The sequence below is a fragment of the Cicer arietinum genome, chromosome 6, assembly GCF_000331145.2.
Source record: "Cicer arietinum cultivar CDC Frontier isolate Library 1 chromosome 6, Cicar.CDCFrontier_v2.0, whole genome shotgun sequence".
NCBI classification, from domain to species: domain Eukaryota; kingdom Viridiplantae; phylum Streptophyta; class Magnoliopsida; order Fabales; family Fabaceae; genus Cicer; species Cicer arietinum.
In genome coordinates this window covers 7,616,528-7,631,310 of record NC_021165.2, presented here as the reverse complement: position 1 = coordinate 7,631,310, position 14,783 = coordinate 7,616,528, and the positions used below count along the sequence as shown (strand labels likewise).

Sequence of the window (14,783 nt, the reverse complement as noted above, 5' to 3'; positions counted from 1 at the left end):
AGTTAGTTATGAAGTCTTAATTAGATGGACATAATTTAATTATGACAAATGACGTATGATAGTGGTAATCCAAATATTTTTTTATAAGGATCATAATCAAAATATATTTATCATACAAGAATTAAAAAATATTTAATTTTATTTTTAATTATAGTTAAAAAATATTATTTTAGATGGATTATTTGAATTTAAAAAAATCACAAAGGATTTCTTTTGTAAATGTTTAACAATTAAAAAAAAATTAATGACTATATGCATTCTAAAAAAAATCATTTACTAAACCACAATCTACAATGAGGTCACTTTATTATATTCCTTCTGTTCTTATTCATAAATAAAATTTAATTAATAAAAATGAATTTAAATTTTAAATGAAATATATTAAATTCACACATCTCAATAAATATTTATGGAGAGATATGATTTAATAAGTGCGTCAAAATAATTTACTTTTGCGGTGCAAACAAAAAAAAACCTTCCCCACAAGGTTATATTAAAGTGCACCTAACCAGCCTGCATTTACTATTTTTGTTATATAAAGCAAGAAAAATAAAATAGTACATCAGAAAATCCACTAGCATAGCAAAAGAAAATGACAATTCTCTCTGAGCTCTTATATCATCTTTATGTAAAAACAATAGTCCTATTTACATATTTTCTAATAGAATTTTATGTTTTCATTTACTACCTAAAGTCAAATAAACATCAAATTTCCACTACCCAATACCTCAATTTCATTGAAGAGAGGAACCCCACAATTCACTACACAAGAAGGTTGAAGAAACAACACATAGATTGTAGGGTATGTTTATCTGATTTTGAAGAAGGGGACATTGTGAGGAACTTGAATTGTGAACACACATTTCATAAGGATTGTTTGGACAAGTGGTTTTTGCAAGATCAATATTATTGTGCTACTTGTCCTCTTTGTAGGAACAATGTTTTGCCAGATGATGTTGCTTCAAAGTATTGTTTGCTTCAAAATCAGGTAGAATTTCATGAGACGGGTGATCAGTTTATGGCTTTGTTATATGAATTAAGGGGTGGTAGTACTTTTTTATAGACTCTATCATTATTATTATGTAAAGAATATTGTATGAAATTAGATGATAAATATTTTAAACCAAGTAATTATGTTCGAGTTTGTTCGAAGGAATATGAGTTCGAATCGTAATTGAAATAATTTTTAGAAATAATGATAAATAATTTAGACCAATTAAGTTTCTTGGATGTAGATAGAGCCTTGTATGTTTTTTTCTTTTCTTTTCTTTCTCTTTTTGGGATTCCTCATAAGAATGTTGATGCATCCCTCAGCATAATTTAAATTTTAGTCTTTTATAGTAGATCAGAGTTGTACAATGTAAGTTTCTAAATTTTGTTGTTCTCTTGTATAGTGTGGTAAATATTTTGATGTAATTATAAGTGTTAACTAATATTATTAACTTTGTATCATAATCCCAAATTTTGTTGTTTTTGAGTATATTGAAGAAAAATTAGTAGAGTATCTATTTTTATTTTGTGTATGAATATTCCTAAAATATATTATTATGTATATATGTATTAAAGTTTAATTCTTCATCTTTAAATACAAAATAAATAGTATTAATAAGAGGTATATTAAATAGTAATAATAATAATAATAATAATAATAATAATAATAATAATAAATAATGTATTTAGTATGTACTTTAGTGTCATTTAAATTTTTTGTATAAATATTAAAAAATGTAACAATTAAAACAAAAGAAATATGTTATTTTATTAAATTATTTATCTTAATTATTAATGTATTTTTTATTATTATTAATATAAAGTATAATATGGTAATCATTAAAGAATAATATAAAAATAATAATTAAAATTATATTAAAAATTATAAATAATATTTAATTTAAAACTATAATTATTTATTATGAGACTGAGTGAATAATTTAATACTAGAGTTACAATTATTGAGAGAGCTAGTATGTATTTGGTATGAATGGTTAAAAGGTTTAGCACTTTATATAAGTGAGATAGATTTGAATTCAGACTTGTGTACATGCCGACAATCTTATTGAAATGGGAAAATTCACCTTTATATGCCGACAATCTTATTGAAATTAGTTATTGTTAAACCATGATGAATACTAAAGCTATAGATTACAAAATTATAAAAATGAGTAGTTCTCTGATTGTACTTATGAATTTTATATACTAGTTTACATTTTGCAATCAAACAATTTTAGAAATACTTTTCTTCCCCAAACAATTAATATGGTATATGATTATCATTTGAATTTCTGTTCAAACTGCAGTGATGGAATGATATCTCTTAGTAAATTTTGGAAACGGTACAAGTTTGATTTTTGGAGTCCGCATTGAAAATATCAAAAGATTACTACTTATAGATAAGACCAGAATTGTAATAGTCAAAATCTGTTACATTTATACAATTGAACATTAATAATTGTTTGATGTTTACCAGATAGTTCATATTTAAATTTAATATTTTAAATTATAAAATTAAATTAAATTTTACTTTTTTATGGACTATTTAATTATATCCTTAGTTGCATTTAATGCAGGAAAATGGAGTGTAGTAATTAAATCCAGTTTCGTAGATAAGATAAGATGTGGTGAGAAAAATAAAAAGATTGGGTATCTGAAAGAGGTGACTTGGTCCAGCTAGCTACTACATGGATATTCCATGAAGACCCTTCTCCTTAATATTAATAGAATGATAATGATGTAGGTGAAAGCAGTTGAAGAATTTGATGCATGAAAAAGTGATACCTCAATTTATTGGTTGCGACAATCTCAGGGGTCTCCATAACTTTTCTAATGTGACTAGTGGCTAGTGTCCACCGCCACATGCAATACCATAAAAATTGAGAGATCTTTTTATTTTAATATTATTGTGAAAAATTGGAAGGAAAGACAAAATGTCATATTCATCATCTTTTAATTAGTTTTATTATCTTCTCAATACATGTTGTCACTGTTTTTAATATATAAGTCGCTATACACTAAAAAAGTTTGTATGAGAATTCTTCATTACTAGAAATGGAGATATCTCTATATAGATAGATAACTCATTTATGATGAGAAATTTAATTTCTTAAGATTCTAATTGATAGTATGATGTTGAATTAATTTACTTGTATGGTTGTTTTTAATTTAATATGATGATCTTTTGAACCTTTCATTAATTACTTATTGTGAAATGTATTAGTTTTTAATTGGCAAAAATCATATACATTAAATACACGAAAAGAAGAATTTTCTAAATTCAAACATTACTCCAACAAATCATATGTTTATGAAGCCACCATTTAAGTTGTATTTATGTGACAATTCTTCGATAATTCTACCAAATTTAGTAGGCGTAAAATACATAACAACATATCAAATAAGCTAAAAATTACAAAGAAAGTGCGAGAAAGTTAAATTTTGACTACACAACTATACATGATGGTTAAAATTAAAAGAAAAATTAAAATTTTTAAATAATCATGTGCCACTTAAATAACTCTTAATCATAGTTCGTAATGTGATCAAGATTTAACTCACTCTCTCATTTTATTTGATAAGTGAGTCATTGGATTGTTTGAAGGTTTAGAGAAGTTGAAATGACAAAGAAGTCATGAGTTCAACTATCCTCTTAAATCAAGACATTAATTACCAAATAATAGTTATATAAATTATTTCCAATGTCTCAAAATATTTGTCGTATTTGACCGGTTCATATAAACTAAGAAAATAAAAATATAATAAATAAAAGAAAAATAATGGTAATTTACTAATTTAGCCTTATTGTTTGTTGGTGTATTCTAGTATGGATAAATAAAAAATAATAATTTAAAAAATATATAAATTATATTAATAAATAATACAATTAAAATAAAGTTATTAAAGTGATATTAAAAATATAAAATTGATAAGACAAATATATTTTACATTGTAACATTTATTTTAGGAGGGAGGAAGTAATAGTTATGGATAAGATAAGGATGTTTCTATTTTTAAGTTAAGAAACTCATTCATTGCTCGAAGCGTTGTGGTTGTGGATAGTTATGACAAAAATATCTATACATGTAGATAAAATCCGTTACGAACACTGCTTCTTACTTCATATCTAGAATAAATTATAAACAAATTCTACTTCTATTGCTTGAACCGACACATTACTAGATATTAAATATCTCTCTTTTATTTAACAATAGTATTTGAAAAATGTCTCTCATTTGATTTTATTGTATTCTTAATAAATTAATTTATTGGTCGTAATGAGTAATAATTTATACAAAAAATATTTATAATAATATTGTAATTTGATTTGAGAGGGATTAAAGTAGTACTAACAGTAGTGCCGATACTTTCTCATTTTCTGAAAGGAAAGAAGTATCGGAAATCGATCATGCAAATTAGAGTAGATAGGAGTATAAAGCTTCTTCCACATTTACACCAAAGCATGTGCCATGTAGCACTAATATTACTATGGTGCATTGTGGGCTCATAAATGTTTTTTAATGCAAAATTGATTGTTATGTCCTTCTACTATTCATTTTATTTTTTATTTAAATAAAATAAAAGTTATTTTATTGAATTATACATTTTAATAATCGTTACATTTATTATTATTAATCCAAAATATAATAGTATTTTAAAATTTGTATATATAATAACTATTAATTAGTAATATAAGAAAAAAAATTAAACATACAATAAAAGTTATAAATAATATTTAATTTAAAATAATTTTTTTATTACAAGCATAGTTGCAACTTTTTAAAGGAAACAATGATGGGGACACAAACTAGATGATAGGAGTAAGGAGGCTTTTAATACTTGCTCAAGTAGCGACGATTACTATGCTGCTAGGCCATTGTGTCAACAATCATGGATACACAAACTATCTAGTAAAATTTAGGGGAATGGATATTCTCACATGAGAGTTCATTAATTCCTGGTTTTCCATTAAAAGTTATTTACAGTCAAATAAAAGGAAAAAAGAGTTTCAAGGCTAGCAATGTGAAAACTTTAAAAAACATGAGAGGAAAAATGCATAGATCTGTTATCGTGATTTAGAGACTTATATTTATTAAAATGAGACTTATATTTTGGAAATAAGATATTTATTTAGTTAATCATAAATGCAGTATTTGGTTTTGAAAAAGGAATTAATTATAACGAAATTAAAAATGAAAAGAAAAGGATGAAAAAAATATATTATTTTTTTTTATTTAAAAAAAGGACGATATTCGTACATTCATATCGGTAAAATATATTGATACAATATAAAATCAAAATCATTAAAATTAAAAAAGATGAATTTGCAAAAAAAACTCACAACATTAAGGTTAATGGCACAAAACGGCAACATGTCTACAAATATGTCAAAATTCAAATTTTTTTAATATTTATGCTTTTAGATCTGTAATGTTGACGACGCCAAAGTCATTGATTGAAATCTGTAATTGATCAAAGTTATTTTGTCGATTTAAATTAAACGAATACTGCACCAAGATGAACATGAAACACCAAAAAGCGCCGCACTTAGATGATGATGAAATCACGAAAGAAAAAAAAACTAAAGTAAAACTAAATTTGTGTGCAATTCATTTATTTAAATAAAATGAAGGAAGAAAACAACTTGGAGGAGTGATTATGGACCAAAATGTGGTTTAGAGAGGAGCAGTGCATCTTCTAGAGTGAGGACTAAGATCTTATATCATTCATGCGGGACTCTTAACACACATCCTTCACGTCCATAACTGGACATCTGAACGTGATCCGAATGGCCCGAGGGACTCTTAACGCACACCTTTCATGTCTAAGACTGGACATTTGGACATGATCCAAGTGGTTCGAGGACTCTTAACACACACTCTTCACACCCACGACTGGACATGATCTGAGTGATCTGATAAGGATAACCTTCACAAAATGAGACTTGGATAGAATCTTATGTCATCTTAGAAATTGGATTGAATCCTACACAACATTCACAAAATCAGTTTGTAGGGTAATGACTATCCATCACTTATAAATACTTTGTTAAATCTTATCGCATTCAACATGTGACTTTTAACATGCAATAAAGTCTAAATACAAAAGAAATTTTTACATTAGACTAAGAACAAATATACAAATCATTTGAACATCTTACCTAACTTAAAATTTTAAAATATTGTCTATATGAATCTTCTTACATATCAGAGTTTGCTCTCAGTTCACTTTTTTTTATAAGCCAACTTAAACGACCCTAATAATATTTAGCAAGACTAATCATACAGATCTCAAAACGGGAGTTTATACAATTATTAAGACGGTTTTGTAATTGTAATAGTGAAAGATTTTTTTCCTCACTCTTTGCATATACTTTAGAATAATGCATCTAAAAAAATATTTATAAATATATATGATTTTTCTGTCCCCGACATGTGTATTGAAAAAAAAAATACTGTTTTCGTCCTTTAGATATATATACTTCTAAACAAAGCTGTAATTTTTTTTCAAAAATAAAAGGAAATTAAAAAATTACCCAATACCCCAGGCGAATCCATTTCAAACTTAAAATCTCCCAATACCCCACACCTAAGGATGGGAATAGGCTAGACCGTCCGTCAGGGATCTATGGCCTGACCTACTTATGGTCTGACCTATTTAATAAAAAGGTTAGGCTCAGGCCACTTTTAAAGCCTATTTATTTAAATAGGTCAGGTTCAGACTTATAAAAAAGCCTATTAGGCCTGACAGGCCGACCTATATATATTTTATTATTTATTATTATTATTATTATTATTATTATTATTATTATTATTATTATTATTATATTAATAATATTATTTCTTATTTTAAATTCTATCAATTAAACAATTACTCAGTAAGCATTCTATATTCAGTAGTTGTTCCATATTCGATAGCATTCCATATTTGGTAACGGTTCAATTAGTCAATTACTCAGTAGTCTTCCATATTTGTTTAAGAGGTAATAATGAGTGTGTTTGTTTCAAAAAATATATATTATTTGACATAAAAAATTATTTTTTAGGGTTTAAAGGATGTTTGTTTCATATTTTTTAAAAATTATTTTAAATAGACTTATAGGCCAGACTAGATTTTTAAAAAGGTCAGGCCAGACCGAAAAAAAAGCATATGATAGGCCGTAAGTCAGGCTTAGGCCTAAAAAATAAATTGTAGGCCAGGCTCAGACTTTTCAAAGCCTAGCCTGACCTAACCTATTCCCACCCCTACCCACACCTAACACCTTACCCCACATTTTTCGAAAAACAAATTTATTGTCCATTATGAATTTTAACAAATTTACATTTTTATAAGTTAAAAAAGTTAATTTTACCATTTTTCTGAATTTTCATAAAATTCAAATTTTTAGTTTTTCAGAATAATTTTTATTTCATAAAACTTACATATTGAATTCTTTGGAACTGTAATAAATTCAACAGTTGTGATTCTAAACCGAACTAAAACGTGTTTTAACTATTAACACTTTTTTAAAATATATAATAAAATTAAATATTGAAAATTATAAATTTTAAGTTTTTTTGACAGAAAAAAGTATTTTAAAATAATCTATAATCTAATTTTATGAAATATTAATTATTTTAAATAAATAAAAACTCATATTAAAGTTTTTTTTAAACAATTCAAATTTTGAGCTTTATTTTATTCCATTATTTTTGGACTTTTTATTTCAAAAAGTAATACCTTTTTTGAAAAAAATTAAAATTTGAGTTTTTTCATACAAAAGTATATAGACATAAATAGTTAAAATTAATTATGACTTAAAATGAGGATGATATATGCTTTGTAGGGCAGAAGATCTTATTGAGGGGGATATAAGGCATATTTTTCTTCAAACTATTCAAATAGTTCATTTTATCAAGCTCCAAATTAATGTCGATTCTGTTTTATTCATATATACATTTTGAATATTTTAAAATCGTAAATTTCTTTTCCCATTTCTTTATTCTCTGAAAAGTCTCTAATTTCCCTTTTTTTTTACTTATTTATTTATTTATGATTTTAACTATTCAAATCAATCAATTAAACAAGATTTGTCTAAATAAATTCAATTGTGTAAATATTAGCTTGTAATTTTTTAATTATTTTTGCATTTAGATTAGTTAATCTAGAAAAGTATAATATAGATTTAAATAATTTTTTTACTCCTTTTGAATAATTTAGAGGTATAAAAAATCAAAAAAATTTGAAGTTTGTATTTATGTGTATCGGTAAAAATATGGATAAGTGAAAGAAAAAGTCTGCTAATAATTGTCACATGGGGCAGTTGATGTTGGGTTGGGCAAGTATGTTGTTGATCGGAATCAAATTAAAACTCATTCATATTTCTTAGAAGACCATACTTCACCCACCCTATTTAACTACACCCTCACCCTCACACGTTGATTGCACCGCACACTGTAATTAACTTATCTAGATCGATTTTAAATATTTTAAACTAAATTTGAAATTTAGATAGTGCATTTTTGTTAGATAATCTATAAGTGTTCGACTGTAATATAATTATTTATTATTCAGTGTCACTAATGTGGATCTTACACTTTTACTTTATCAAAAAGATATAATTTTTTTCGCTAAAAAATATAATATTTATTTATCAAATTGATAAAATATATGCATAATAATTTTAAAGTTATTAAAATCAAATGCGATAATTCTGTTAATAAATTCGTGACATAAAAATTAACAATATAAAATAATAGAATATTTAAAATATTATAGATATTTTACAATTCAATTGTTAATATTATCGATATTAAAATTATTGATTAAATTTAAAAATAATAATAGTAAGTTTGATAATTTAAATCAGATAAATTTTGCAATAAAACGTAAAACTAAACAACAAAATAACAAGTCGAATTTAATCAGGAATGTCTTCTCATAAAATAAATAATTAATATTAACTCCACTTTTTCGAAATGGTTTTTTAATTCAAATATTGATAAAGATTTCTATATTTCTCGAAACAAATACTCCCAAAAACAATTTGAATTTTTACTTTATATGAATATTTTTTATCCCAACAAAATGAATAACCCACTACCATTGAAATATTGTAATCGAGTAAAATGGAGATTTTGTGTAGATAAATTTAAGAGATTTTATTTATTTATTTCGTCAAAACAAGAGTTTGTTTTTCTTTTCAATGAAACAATTTGAGAGGTAGGAAGGATAATTTCAAAGTTTAATTTGGGCCCACTCAAATTTAAATTTGGGCTGGGCTGATATTGAATTGAATTATATTTCTTCTATAAAAAAATCGATAATATCAGTATTCAGTGCGACTTAAATTTCTTATTTCTGACTGGGTATAATGTAAACAAAGAATCAGTAAAGTGCCGTAATATTGTTGCATTCAAATTCTATTACAACTTAAACATCGCAATGAGTTTATTTTATTATTTCATTTTGGTAAAAAGATAAAGAAAAAAAGTGAAAAACTAACTAGAGACAATCGATTTTCTTTAAATCGAATTCGAAGCATAATAATAGCTTTGTACAAAAGATGTCATGAAAATTAAGCAACGAAAGCAAGGAATAAGTAATAAGTATTAACATTGAAATAAGTTGTTCAAGCAGAAAAGAAGCTGTTAGAAGCAGCAACAGCAAATTGGGTTTTTGGTTCCAATAGACTCTGAAGAATCTGTTTATTCAGCTTCAACTTTGAAAACAAAAGCGAAGCAGAAGAAGAAATGTCAATTTCCCATGTTTCTACAGAAGCAGTGTTTTTTAAACTCTTGACCCTTCTCTCGTACTCCTCCGCAACCAACATAGCAATATCAGACATGTTTGTAAGTTTGTATAGTGTCAAATGAGAGTGTGTTGTGTTGTATTGTGTTTAGAAAAAAGAAAAGCGATTTATTAGTTATTTATAGGAAAAGGGTGGTGGGAACTGGGAAGAGTTATGGATAAGGATGGAATTGTGAAAGTGGATCGGGTTTGTCTGTTTTGTGAATTACATTTTTGTTGTGGGTGGGTGGGGCCCCTTGTTTTGTTAAAGGAGCAATGTGTTATTGAATTAACTCAATTTTAATTGTTTAATTGTATTTTAAAAATAAGAAAGTGGATGCGCCCATTGAATGTGAAAAGAAAGTGGGGCAGAGGGTATGTATTAGTATTATATAATGTTAACGTTTTGTTGTGTTCTGTGTGCTGAGTAGAAAGAAACAGTACATCATACATGATCCATGATACATGAACATGGCGCGACATACATCACTCACTGCCGCCCACGGTATCCGACACTGCCCACATGTCCGGCTTCTTTCGATTATTATTTCTTTTCTTAAAAAAATGTTAAATTTTATTATATAATTAATTCACAGTTTTAAATTCGAATATGGAGTCTAACTTCTCAATATCGATAATTGTAAATTTTGTTTTTTGTTTTTAGTTTTGGTTTTTGTTTTTATAAATCATAGAGATAGTCTCGTTTTTCTTATAAATTTTATTCTGTATCTATAATTGTACTCCAATCCTCACATTTTACACAAATTAAATTTTAATGCCTATTGATATATTCTATATCTATCGAAAAGTTTAAAATTCAAATTTTTAAAACACAAATATAATAAATTTATTTTCAAATTTAATACACAAATGCAACCACTATAATCTCAAGTGTTAAATTTTTTAAATATGTAATTATGATTAATTAAAAAATTAATTTTAAAATGTATAAATTTGAGATTAAAGTCGTTGTAAATGTGTAATCTCAATTTAAAATGTGTAACAAATGCAACAATTGTAATTTTGGATTTTAAATTTTAATTTACAGTTGTTGTACAAGTTTTGAAATAATTTAGTTTTAAAAAAAATTATATGTAACGGAAATTTTTTGAAAAGTTTTTAGGTTTGTAAATTGATTTTGTTTATTTTTCTTTTTTATAGAAACCAAAATTTAGTTTATCTCTATTTTTAATTATTAAAATTGTATTTTTTTTTATTAAAAATACAATTTTTAAATTTAAAATATAAATTATAAAAGGTTTAAGACGGTCCTAGTCCTACTAACTGATAGTAGATAAACTAATTAAAAATTAAAAAAACTAACCAATTAAATTTGATTTGTTTGGTAAATTAGTAGTTAAATTAATTGATTAATATAAAGTTGTATTAATTTTTTTTATTAATATTTAATTTTTTTAATGCAAATAAAGTGGTTAAAATTTAGAGAAAATATGATACAAAATAAACTTTAAATTCAAAGAATACTATAACCTTTCATAAAAAATAATAAATTAAACTCTCAAAAGATATTATAAATTAGTGAAAAACACACTATAAGTTTTTATAAACTCGTGAAATAAAATATCCACCAATGAATTTTATTTTGATTATAAATTCGGAATTATTATCTTTTTTAAAATAAATAATTAATCCATACTTCTATGATACTTTAGGGATATATATAAATGCATATTTTATGAAAGTCATGAGAATATAAAATTAGACAAGTGTTTTGGGACATTAATGAAAATGTACACGATCCACTTCAATATAGTATTGGAACTCTTGAATTGAAAAAATTGTTTCGTGAAATAGACTTAGAAATCATATATTTTTTAAAAGATGATGATATTGAAGGTAGAGATAATCAAAAATTCTTTTAAATTGTTAGTTATTACATAAAATTCATATTTATTAAAAAAATTTAATGATGTTTTTGTTAATATTCTAACACATGAATTACTTAAGTTAAAAAAAAGAACATGTAGATTAAAATTTATTATGAAAGTTATAATCATTGTAGTTATATATTTATGAAGAATGATTACTACCTCTTTCTAAATTATCATCATAATATTTTTAACAACATTTTTGTTAATCTATCTAAGTTGTATCATATCTTAAATTACATAATTTGTAAATATTTATCCGCATCATATGTATAAATTTTTAAGGGTATAACAAATTATTTCCACCATGCGGTTATAAATACTAGAATATCTCCCGTCACTTTTAAAATAAGTATCATTTTAATAAATAAAAAATATTTTAAAGTTAGTACGTTTTGCTTTTTAATGTGACATTAATTATTTTTCTCAATTCCACCCCTAAGTTAATATTGTTTGCAGAATTTCTACCCCAAAAACAGTGTCATCATACATTTGTGACAATTGTTAATAGTTAATAGTAATAACAATAATTTTGTAAAATTACAATATTATTTTATTTATTTATAGTTTTTGTCAAATATATATATATATATATCACATATGAAGTAGTAAAACAATTAAAAGCTGTATATAAATATTCTTTTTAATCATATCATTTTTAGAAAATCTGTATAATTATATTTAGTAGAGTCTTATATTCCAATCACGTTTTTTAATTTACTGAGTTCGAATTCGAAATCACAAAGTTCCAATTCGAAATCTTTATTAATAGAATCCAAGATCTTAGTGCAACTTAACCGAATAATTTTTACCGTTGTAGAGATAAAGTTCTTTACAAACACCTCATGATACTCCCTAGCCCAACCACATCTTTGATTGGGACTAGGACATGATAAACTTCGAATCATTTTAAGCCAAGTTAACTAGCTAAAGTTACTTTTATTTTATTTCATGGATGAATAAACTTTTTTTGGTTGACTTCTGATTTATTCATGTGTATATATATATATATATATATATATATATTAATTGTTTATTTATAAAATATCTTAATTTAAAATTTATTTATGCGAATGTTCTAATTTTTTTTTTAAGTAGGAAGTTGCTTTCTCTCAAGAAGCGACCAGCGGAAAGGAAACATTTCAAAACCTAGCAGAAGGTAACTTCCCCATGGAAACGACTTGTAACTCACTTTTTTTTTAATATATTTTAAAATTTGTTATTAGTTTAATTATTTTAAAAATAAAAATACTAAAAAAATATTAAAATAAAATACATTAATAAATTATAAATAAATTTTATATTTTAATTATTATTATTAAAATAAAAAATTATTATAATTATAATAAAAAATTATTATAATTAAAATGATTAAATTATATTATAAATTTCAAAACAAAAAAAAATACATCAAATTTGAGTACATGTGACAACATCGTTTGTACAATATTTTCTGGTATGACCAGAGACCCGACATAATCCGCATTTTCTTGGTACTCTTTATGTAGTGTCTATTTTTGTTATAATGCATTTGTCCTTTGAACGACATTTCTTGACTCTCTGCATTAGTGGACTGTGACACACCTTAACACTTTCGTATTGTGGCCAATATCCTTCGTTTGATATGGGTTGGAACGCTTCATTGTAGACTTTTAGTACCGTTTCCACCTTGAACACATCAGGTATAAGGCTCCAATAATTATATTTTATGCTAGAACATGTTACTATCACATGTGAACAAGACATATGTTTAGCTTGATGTTTCTCACAATCGCACCACTTGTTAGAAATGTTTACACTAAAATGACCAATTGGTTGCTCTTCTCTTGGAACTACTATCTCGTGGACCATGAAAGTATGATTGCTCTGATCAAAACTATCCACTATATGACTGTTGGATTTACTTATTTTCAATTTCATAAAATTTATGTAAGTTTCTACCTGACCAGAAGCTAAAATTAATGCGTGTCGTTTTCCCATGGTTGGAAACAGTATCTCTGTTTTAAAATTAGTTGATGGGACCAAAGCAGTAATTGAAAGGTTGCACGAGCCTTTTAATATTGCGTTGATCGACTCCACAAGGTTAGTTGTCATCTGACCCCAACGGCTACCTCCATCGAATGCTTGAATCCAATCTTGTCGAGGTGTGAAGTCTAACCATTTCAAAACCTCTGGATTTACTATGTCGATTTCTCTGCGGTAATATCGATATATAGACTCATTGATGGAGTAACCTGTATTGAAACAGTAGACAATTACATAAATTAAGAATGAAATTATTAAAATTACACTAATTATAAATTTTATCTTTTTAAAATTTATAATATAATTTAATCATTTTAATTATAATAATAATAATTAAAATATAAATTTATTTATAATTTATTAATGTATTTTATTTTTATTTATTATTAGTATTTTTATTTTTTAAATAATTAAATTAATAAAAAATGTTAAAATATATAAAATAAATTAATAAAAAAATCAGTTACAGGTCGTTTCTTGGAGAAGCGATCTCCTATTACGTTTTGACAATTTTTCCTTTAGTTGGTGCTTTCTGGAGAAGCGACTTTCCACTTTAAAAAAGAAGTAGGACATTCGCGTAAATAAATTTCAAACTAGAATATTTTAGAAATAAAAAATTTAAAAAAGGCTGGCTATATATATATATATATATATATATATATATATATCAAAAAGTCTTGACTTCTATTTTATTTTTCCTTTATTAGAAATCTTGATAAAGTCAAGAGAGAAAATATTTCAAGTGAAAATATAATATATAGAATGAGAAAAAATACAAAAGATATAAAAAGGAATATATAATATATTTTATATATGGAGCTTGTGGAGATTTAAGTAACTCATAATTTAAAAATTAACTTTAACTAATCTTTACGTATAATTCTAACTAATGTTTATATTTATATATATAATATCCATAGTTAGTTGTTACATGTCAAGGCCAATAAATAGAGTTACTTTCTATTGTTTATATTTGAAGGATTAAACTCAAAAGTGTTTGGATAAATTGGTATAACTTTTTCTACTTAACTAGAGTTTCGAGTTAGAATCTTAAAAATGTAATAACGTAACAATTGTATAGAGAGAATTTATGTTTATGTATTCCTACAC

The 14,783-nt window shown here is 24.9% G+C and overlaps 1 long non-coding RNA gene across 1 annotated transcript; it reads left to right on the top strand.

The window, feature by feature from the left end:
• The first annotated feature begins 462 nt into the window (after window positions 1-462).
• On the top strand, window positions 463-2,950 carry LOC101495685 (uncharacterized). Its single transcript, XR_012163518.1, has 2 exons — window positions 463-988; window positions 2,568-2,950. It is a non-coding gene; the product is annotated as an uncharacterized lncRNA (long non-coding RNA).
• Window positions 2,951-14,783: the final 11,833 nt, after the last annotated feature.